At 40.7% G+C, this 9,335-nt stretch overlaps 1 pseudogene; it reads left to right on the forward strand.

The window, feature by feature from the left end:
- Nucleotides 1-8,052: 8,052 nt before the first annotated feature.
- Nucleotides 8,053-8,637, forward strand: LOC102842683 (annotated as a pseudogene).
- The last annotated feature ends 698 nt before the right edge of the window (nucleotides 8,638-9,335 follow it).

The following is a 9,335-nucleotide window of genomic DNA, read 5'->3' on the forward strand; positions in this document are numbered from 1 at the left end:
TCAAGAGCCAATTGCACTGAACAAAGAAGTACAGCTGCACTAAAGGCAATGACAAAGGGTAAGGCAACTGAAATCTTTCAACATTTCAAACTGATGGAACAGTGGAGGCACTCACTCATCTGTGCCCAAAAATTTGGAAGAAAGCCTTCTGGCCAACTGATAGGAAGATAACCATATTTGGGCCTATTTGAAAGAGAAGTGACCTGATAGAATGCAGAAAGCAACAAACAATATCATTAATATCACATACAAGCAAAATTTTGCTTGTATTTAAAAATGACTGTAACAGTACATTGACAGGGAACTACCTCAACTTCAAGCCAGATACAGACAAGGATGTGGAACAAAGGATATCATTGCTTACATCAGATAGATCTTGGTTAAAAACAAAGAATACCAGAAAGATGTTAACCAATGCTTTATTTACTATGCAACTACTTTTGACTGTATACATAATGACAAGCTATGTGGAGAATGAGTATTCTGAAACATTTAATTGTGCTATGAGGAACCTGTACATAGATCAAGAGACTGTCATTTAAACAGAATAAGGGGACAGTGGAATGGTTAAAATTTAGAAAAGGTGTATGTCAGGATTGTATTCTTTTATCATACTTACTCCAGTCCCTGGAGAAGGACATCATGCTTGGTAAAGTGGAGGGTAAGTGAAAAAGAGGAAGACCCCAATGAGATGGATTGGCACAGTGGCAACAATGGACTCAAGCACAGCAACAATTGTGAATTTAGTGCAGGACCAGGCAGTGTTTTGTTCTGTTGTGCACAGGGTCGCTATGAGTAGGTACTGACTTGGTGGCACCTAACAACAACAACAAAACATAGATCCTTCATTCAATGTTTCAGCTCAAGAGGTTAGGAGAGGATCTAATAGTTTATTAGGTTGGTTCACTGAAGCACGGATTGTTCAATGGCCTACAATATACCAAGTTGAAGTACCAGACCTGCCTTGGTATGCTGTAGAGGAAGGAATGCAAAGAATTTGGAAAATGAGCACACTAGAGTAGATTTATCAAGATAAATCCAAAATCCACAGATCGAGCGCACAGAGGACACACCCTTACCTCCACAGTAAGGAACAAACTTGTGAAGGGAGCAACAATCTGGTTCAACAGTTGTGATTGCTGTTTTATGCAAGCCTGATTTGACAGTTGGAACTGCCATAATTGAATTAAGACATCTAAATACAACGGGACTGATTGGACCTTACGATTGTAGGGGCCAAGTGGCAACACTTAATTAACAAAGACAAGGTGGGTGTGGTTATTGTAATAGGAAGTAAAAATCAAAGTAGTAATCAGAACAGTCTGATTTATATGAACTTACAGCTCTGGTAGCGTAGTGGTTACGACTCGAGCTGTGAACCACAAGGTCAGCAGTTCGAAACTACCAGCTGCTCCGCGGGAGAAAGATGAGGCTTTCTACTCCCGTGAAGATTTACACCCTCGGAAACCCTGTACAGGGTCGCTATGGGTCGGTTCCGACTCCACGGCACATAACAACAACAACAACAACAACAGTGTTGACTACTTAGGCAGGGAGTCCCTAGTAATGCAATATATGAATGGTGGTAGGATTGTGTGCTGTCAAATCATTACATAGTGACCCCTTTTTAGGATTCCTAAGACTGTAAAACTTTACAGGAGCAAAAAGCTTCATCTTTCTCCCATGGAGCAGTGGTTAGATTCAAATTGCTGATCTTTCAGTTAGCAGCCCAGTTTGTAATCCACTACGCTACCAGGACTCCTTGAAATAGATGGGGAACCTACTAAATATTTACTTGATATGTGCAAGATTAAGAATACTAGGTCAAGTGAACATCATTCTAACTTGAATTACCAGAATAGAGAGTCATGGTCTCTCAAACAATTACCAGACTTGAGCCACTTTACAGACTCATAACCCCTTGAATAAAAGGGAGTCTGGGTCACCTTGAGGCAGGACCCTACTACACTTTCAGTTGCGAGTCTTTCTTCCAGCCTTCTCCCAAAGGGATCCACAGCCTTTTATAAGAGTGGCTGTTCATTAGGGGAAACGAAATAATAAGATTTTTTAGGGATTACTGGCTATAGGCTCTGAATTGACACTAATTCCAGGAGACAAAAAATGCCACTGTGTCCCACCCATCAGAGTGAGGGCATATGGAGGTTAAGTTATTAATGGAATATTAGCTAAGTCCAACTCACTGTGAGTTCAGTGGGTCCCTGAACTCATTCTATAGTGACTATCCCAATTCCAGAATGCATAATCAAAACAGACATACTCAGAAACTGGGAGAACTTCGACATTAGGTCCCTGAAATGTTGGAAAGGGATATCATGGTTGAAAAAGCCAGCAGAAGCCATTAGAACTACCTCTATCTAGGAAAACAGTAAGCCCAAAGCAATACTGCATTCCTGGAGGAATTGCAGAGGTTAGTGCTATAGTCAAGGGCTTGGAAGATGCAGAGGAGGTGATTCCCACCACATGTCCATTTAACTCACCTCGGTGTGTTCAAAAAACAGATGGGTCTTATAGAATGATAGTGGTTTATAGTAAATGTAACCAGGCAATGACTCCAATTGTAGCTACTATTCCAGATGTAACAAATTAATGCAAATATTGATCTGGCTAATGCCTTTCCCTCAATTCCAGTTTTCTAAGGATCACCAGAAACTGTTTTCCTTTAGCTGACAAGGTCTACAACACACTTGTACTATCCTATATCAGAGGTATATAAACTCTCCAGCACAAGGTCATAATTTGGTCCACAAGGACATGATTACCTTTGCCTACATAAGATCATACTGACCCATTACATTGATAACATTATGTTGATTGGACATAGTAAAGAATGTGTATCAATGATTCTAGACTTATTGGTAAAACATCTGCATGTTAGAAGTTGGGAAATAAACTCAACAAAAATTCAAGTACCTTCTACCTCAGTGATTTCTAGAGGTATAGGGATGTGGGGCATTCGGAGATACTCCTACTAATCTGAAACATAAGTTATTGCATCTGGCCCCTCCCACAATTAAAAAAGAGGAACACCACCTGGTGAGATACCATGAATGGGCTCAGAAGCATGGCCTTCTACTCGCCAAGAATAAGTTGGTTACAGCAACTGCTACGTGCCCAATATGGTAGCAACAGAAACCAACACTGATTCAGAGATAAGAGATCATTCTTCAGGGAGACCAGTCAGCAGCCTGGTGGCAGGTTGGTTTCATCAGACCACTTCCATCATGAAAAGGGCAGTGTTTTGTTCTCACTGGAATAGACACTTACTGGATATGGGTTTTCCTTCCCTACACACAATGGTTCTGCCAAAAGTACCATCTGTGGACTTACAGAATGCCTTAATCACCATTAAGGTATCTCATACCTTGGAACATGGGACCCACTTCATAGCAAATGAAATGTAGCAATGAGGGACCTATGCTCATGGAATTCATCATCCACAAGCAGCTTGCTTGATCCAACAATGGAACAGTCTTCTAAAGACACAACTATAGTACCAGCTAGGTGGCAATACCTTGCCAGGTTGGCACAATGTTCTCCAGGAGGCTGTATATGCTCTAAACCAACATCCAAAATATTGTTCAGTTTCTCCAATAGCCAGGATACACAGGTCTAAGAAAAAGGGGTGGAAATGGTAGTGACAGCAGTCATAACTACTCCTAGTGACCCACTCAAATTTGTTTCCTTTCATTGTGACCCTATGCTCTTTGCATTTGGACGTTTTAGTTCCAAAGGGAATAACACTCCTACCTGGAGATACAACACTGATCACATTGAACTGGATGTTAAGAATGCCCCATGGCCATTTACACTCCTCAGACCTTCTGATCCACAGACAAAGAATGGAGTTGCTGAATTGACTAGTGTGACTGATTTTTAGTCAAGAGAATGCCAAGAGAAAATATGACAGACATTACAAATGTAAGTAGAGAAGAATATGTGTGGAAGATTCCTCAGGATGTCTTTTAGTATAGCCATGCCTGTGATTAAAGTCAATGGAAAATTATTGAAACCCAATTCCAACATGACTACAAATGGCCTAGACCCTTCAGAAATGAAGGTTTGAGTCACCACACTGAGCAAAGTACCATGGACAGCTGAGATGTTTTCTGGGAGCAAACGGAATACAGAATGGGTAATAGAAGAAGGTAACTAAATATCAGCTACAACCACATGGCTGGACCTCTGCAAAGTCACTATGAATTGGAACTGTCTCAATGGCATTTGCTTGGATCCCCCATCAACATTCATGGAAGAAGTAGTCAAGAAATCAAACAACATATTTGGCAGATATTCTGCATAAGACCTCTTTAAAGTGTTCAAGAGCAAACATATCAGTTTCAGGACAAAAGTGTGCTGGTCCCACGCCATGATATTTTCAACAGCCTCATATGCATGTGAAAGTTGGACAGTGAATAAGGAAGACCACAGAAGAATTGATGTGTATGTTTATAGTCTTGGGGAAGAATATTAAAAGGCACTATGGATTGCCAGGAGAACAAAAAAATCTGTGTTGGAAGAAGTACAACCAGAATGTTCCTTAGAAGTCAAAATGGCCAGACATCGACTCTCATACTTTGGACATATTATTAGCAGGGACCAGTCCATGTTGAAGGACTATAATTGTTATGAATATATATGTTGTTGATAATGGTACAGGGTCACTATGAATGGGAACCAACTTGAAATTTTATCATGAGATCCTCAGCACTGTGTCTATCACTAAGGCCCTATTTTCCAGTTACCAATCTTTCCTCTTTGTTTTTAACTTGGGCATTCCATTAGCCAGAAATTATCAATGCATCTTGATTGTATATTTGATAATTTCAGACTGCAGAAGTTGGCAGACTTCTTCAATTTCATCATCATTGGCTTTAGTTGGGCAACTTTGAATAAAAGTGGTATTAACTGGTCTTCTTTATAGGTATAGGGATATTATCCTATCACAGATAGCACTGTAGTTCAAGATAGATCTTGAAATGCTCCTGTTGATTATTAATGAAACACCATTTCTCTTCCACTTGTCATTCCAGGCATAATAAACAATATGACTGTCCAATTCAAAATGACCAATGTTGCAGACCGTGTAAGACTGGTCAGAGGTTTGAGGCCCTATAGGCCCGAGTGTAACAGATATAGCCACTTGGCAGTCAATAGCAAATTGTTTTTCATCTTAATATTCAGTTACATGTATTAATTTAATACACGGAGCCCTTGATAATCCACAGATAAATGTGATATTTTCCTAAAGCCGAGACTAAAGGTTGCAAGGGCAAGCCTTTCTCGAAAGGATTAACTAAAAATATCTTAGCTACTTCTCGGTTCTTTGTTCTATAGACAAAAAACCCATCCTCCCTAATCCTTTTCCAGGTGCAGCCCATTCACCTGGGTGTCTCGAGTCCTCCCGCAGACCTGGCTCAGGAAGCCGAAACAGCGGGACTCTGCCCAAGCTTTTGTCCTTACCTCTCACCTTCCCCCACCTGAGCTCAGGGGCTATAGATATGTTAATTGGGCCTGAGAATCCAAGTTGCTGGCCTGAGATTCGAACCAGCGAAGTACGATGTAAAGTTACCTGAATGTCTGGAAAATTACTGATGTTAGCTATACCTTGCCTAAGTCCCTCCCAGCTTGGTGTGAAGCACCTCCCCTAAATAAAAGGAAGGCGCAGAACGAATCCAGGTGCATTACGACTGGCAAGGCGTGCGTTACAGCATGCAGGGGGCACAGTCCAGCCTTGCCACCATACTGCCTGTTTAGCTAAGATGTTTACTATGCAGGATATTACGGCCTTCGTGGCTGAGATGTTTGCAATGCAGGATCTGCCTGATGCCAGTCCAGCATTCACTCTGGTTTCGGAGTGTCTCTTTGTCTCTCTCTTTGTCTCCTTCTGTGTATTCTTGATATATCTTTACTACCGTCAGGTATCTCCACCTCGTGAACTGAACCCCTATGTCGAGGCAGGTCCCCGACAGACCAATACCTGTCTATTTCAACTCACTAATGCCTAGGATATCAATCTTTTTGTGTCCCATTTCATTTTTGATAACTTCCAATTTTCATAGATTCATACTTCATAAATTCCACATTCTGATTATTAATGGGTAACTTCAGCCTTTTCTTCTCATTTTGAGTGGTGATAAATAAAGGTCCTGAAAGTTTTGCTCCATCCACATCATTGAGGTCAACTCTACCTTGAGGAAGCAGCTCTTTCTGTCATATTTTGAGTGCCTTCCAATTTGAAGTTCCCATCTGGCATTACATCAGGCAACATTTTGCTGCTGTTCATAAGGTTTTCAGTGGCTAACCACTCCAAAGTGGGCCACCTTTCCTTTTTCCTAGTCTGTATTAGTCTGTAAGCACTGCTGAAACCTGTTAGCCATGGGTGACCCTGCTGGTATTTCAAATATCAGTGGCATAGCTTCCAGCATCACAGCAACACACAAGTCACCATAGTATGACAAACTGACAGATAAGTGGTGATGCCACATGGTTATGTACTCAAACATATCTATTCATTGAATAATTTGTGTTGAGATTTACTTAGTAAGAAAAGCAGGTAGATGCATTATGAGGGAGCATAGGGCTGTGAGTCCAGTTATCTGGGTTCTAATTCTTGTGGTTATGTGCCATGCAGTCGCTTCCAACTCATAGTGACCCTGTACAGGGTTTCTGAGGCTATAAATCTTTATGGGAGCAGAAAGCCTCATCTTTCTCCTACGGAACAGCTGGTAGTTTCAAACTTCTAACCCTGAGGTTAGCAACCTGATTCATAACCACTACACTACCAGAGCTCGTAAGTCACCTTATTATTGGTAGTAATGGTGGCTATGTGCCCTGGACTCACAGAGATTCTGTATAGGTTTTATGAGCCTGTAAATGGATGATTAGGGTTTGGGCAAAGGAGAGGAAAGAATTTCAGATAGGAAAGACCAAACCCCAAACCCACTGCCATTAGGTTGATTCTGACTTGTAGCAATCCTATATCAATTCTATAAATATTTACTACAGCATAAAGCCTCTTCTTTCTCCTGAGGAGTGATTGGGGATTTGAACTGCTGATTTTGCAGTTATCAGCCCAAAGCATAACCTACTACACACCAGGACTCCTTGAAAAGATGGACAGAAGTTGTCAAATTATAGAGATGTTTGTAGACAATGACTAGTCAAGTCTGGTGAAAAGGAGAGAAATAGAAGATAAGATGGATAAGATTCAATGAAGCAATCCAAGAACTAGCGTCTACCTGAGCCATACTAGGTATGCAATCTGATAGTTCTGAACTGGTTAGCAGCCCAACTCGTAACCTACTACACTACCAGGGCAGTAGCCACTACAATTTCTTCACATACAAAAAGGACTTGGATTACCTAACATTCAATGTTTTTCCCTCTTCTTTCTCCCTCTAGTTGTGTTCTGATCATCTGATCATCCAGCCATTAATGCCAGCTCAAATGGGTACTATCTGCAAGTGTAGGTGTTCTTGTGCATCTACCCTCACTTTATATCAGCTGGATGCTTCACACTCAGTTCTAGTCCTCTGGGGCCATGCCCCTGCCCTTTGGCCCAGGAGTCCCCAGGTTTCATCATACTGCTGGTTAACCAGGTCTCAATATATGTTAACAGGAGTCTATTGAATGTGGCCGTACTTAGTTCACAACTTCATTGCTGTTTTCCCCCACTTCACCTTACTGGTGACCAACGACCATAGGGTTTTTAAGGCTTTGACCTTTTGGAAGCTGATTGCCAAGCCTCACTTCTGAGACATTAGTGTAAAAAGATCTGTTGACCAGATGTCTCTGCACGGTTGCCAAAGAGGTAAACTGGTCTTCCTGTGAGTTTGAACTGCTAACTTTTCAATTAGTTGTCAAATGCTTAGCCATTTGCATCACTCAGGGAGCTGCTAACTGAAATTTTATTTGTTTATTAGATACTGTAAACATTGTTTCAACTCACTGAAACTCCAAGAGATAGAGTAGAATTTTCCTATATAAACAGTATATGACTCTCCTAGGCCAGCGCTCGGCAAGAAAAAGGCCATGTTCAGTTCAAGCGCGAAGATTGTGAAGCCCAGTGGCGAAAAGCTGGATGAATTCGAGTCTGGTATTTCTCAGGCTCTTCTTGAGCTAGAGATGAACTCGGACCTAAAGGCTCAGTTACGAGAGCTGAACATAACTGCAGCTAAGGAAATTGAAGTTGGTGGTGGTCGGAGAGCTATTAATCTTTGTTCCTGTTCCTCAACTGAAGTCTTTACAGAAAATCCAAGTACGACTAGTACATGAACTAGAGAAAAAATTCAGTGGAAAGCACGTGGCCTTTATTGCTCAGAGGCGAATTCTGCCTAAACCAACTCGAAAAAGCCGGACAAAAAATGAGCAAAAGCGTCCCAGGAGCCCCGCACTCTGACTGCTGTGCATGATGCAATGCTTGAAGACTTGGTCTTCCCAAGTGAAATTGTGGGCAAGAGAATCCGAGTAAAGCTGGATGACAGCCGGCTTATAAAGGTTCATTTGGACAAAGCACAGCAGAACAATGTAGAACACAAGGATGAAACGTTTTCTGGTGTGTATAAGAAGCTCACGGGCAAGGATGTTAATTTTGAATTCCCAGAGTTTCAGTTGTAAACAAAAATGATTAAATGAGATATCATTCACAACAAACAAACAAACAAAAAACAGTATATGAAAATCAATTATTGGTTAATAGAAATATGCCATGTCCTAAAAATTATAATGCATAAAGTTTAATGTCTGTTGCTCAAATCTTTGATTACTTTTTTATCTTCTCTGATCATCTATAATTGACAGTTTATTTCACAGAATAAAAAATAAATTTTATGTTTCTATCAAAAAGAACATGCATCTCTAATGGTTTTCAAGAAGGCTTCTATTTTCCTTTTATGACCTTTTAGTTTTTATTTTCTGCTTATTTTATCTCTTCTGTGATCTTCCAGTTTCAACTCCCTACCATTCCTTATTGAGTACCAGGGAAATATAAACCAGAAGTGAATAGACTTTTGTCATTTGGATTTCTAGATTTACTATTGAGCACACATTAATGGTAATCATGGGACCTTCTTACTGCTTTTGAAAAATGAATTCCTCTTTCTTCTGGTATCAGGCTTACTCCCAAGATCACACTCTACCCTTTTCTCATTCATCATGTGCAGTAAGCTCTAGCCACATTGAACTTTACTTTCCTGAACCCATCATGAACACCCTTGTTTCAGAATCTTTGCCGAAGGTGATCCTTCTGAAAAAAAAAAAAAAAAAAATGTTCCTCCAGCATGGACTCTCTTCCATTACTCTTATCCATTGTTCAA

Source organism: Chrysochloris asiatica, unplaced genomic scaffold, assembly GCF_000296735.1.
Source record: "Chrysochloris asiatica unplaced genomic scaffold, ChrAsi1.0 scaffold00024, whole genome shotgun sequence".
Classification (NCBI taxonomy): domain Eukaryota; kingdom Metazoa; phylum Chordata; class Mammalia; order Afrosoricida; family Chrysochloridae; genus Chrysochloris; species Chrysochloris asiatica.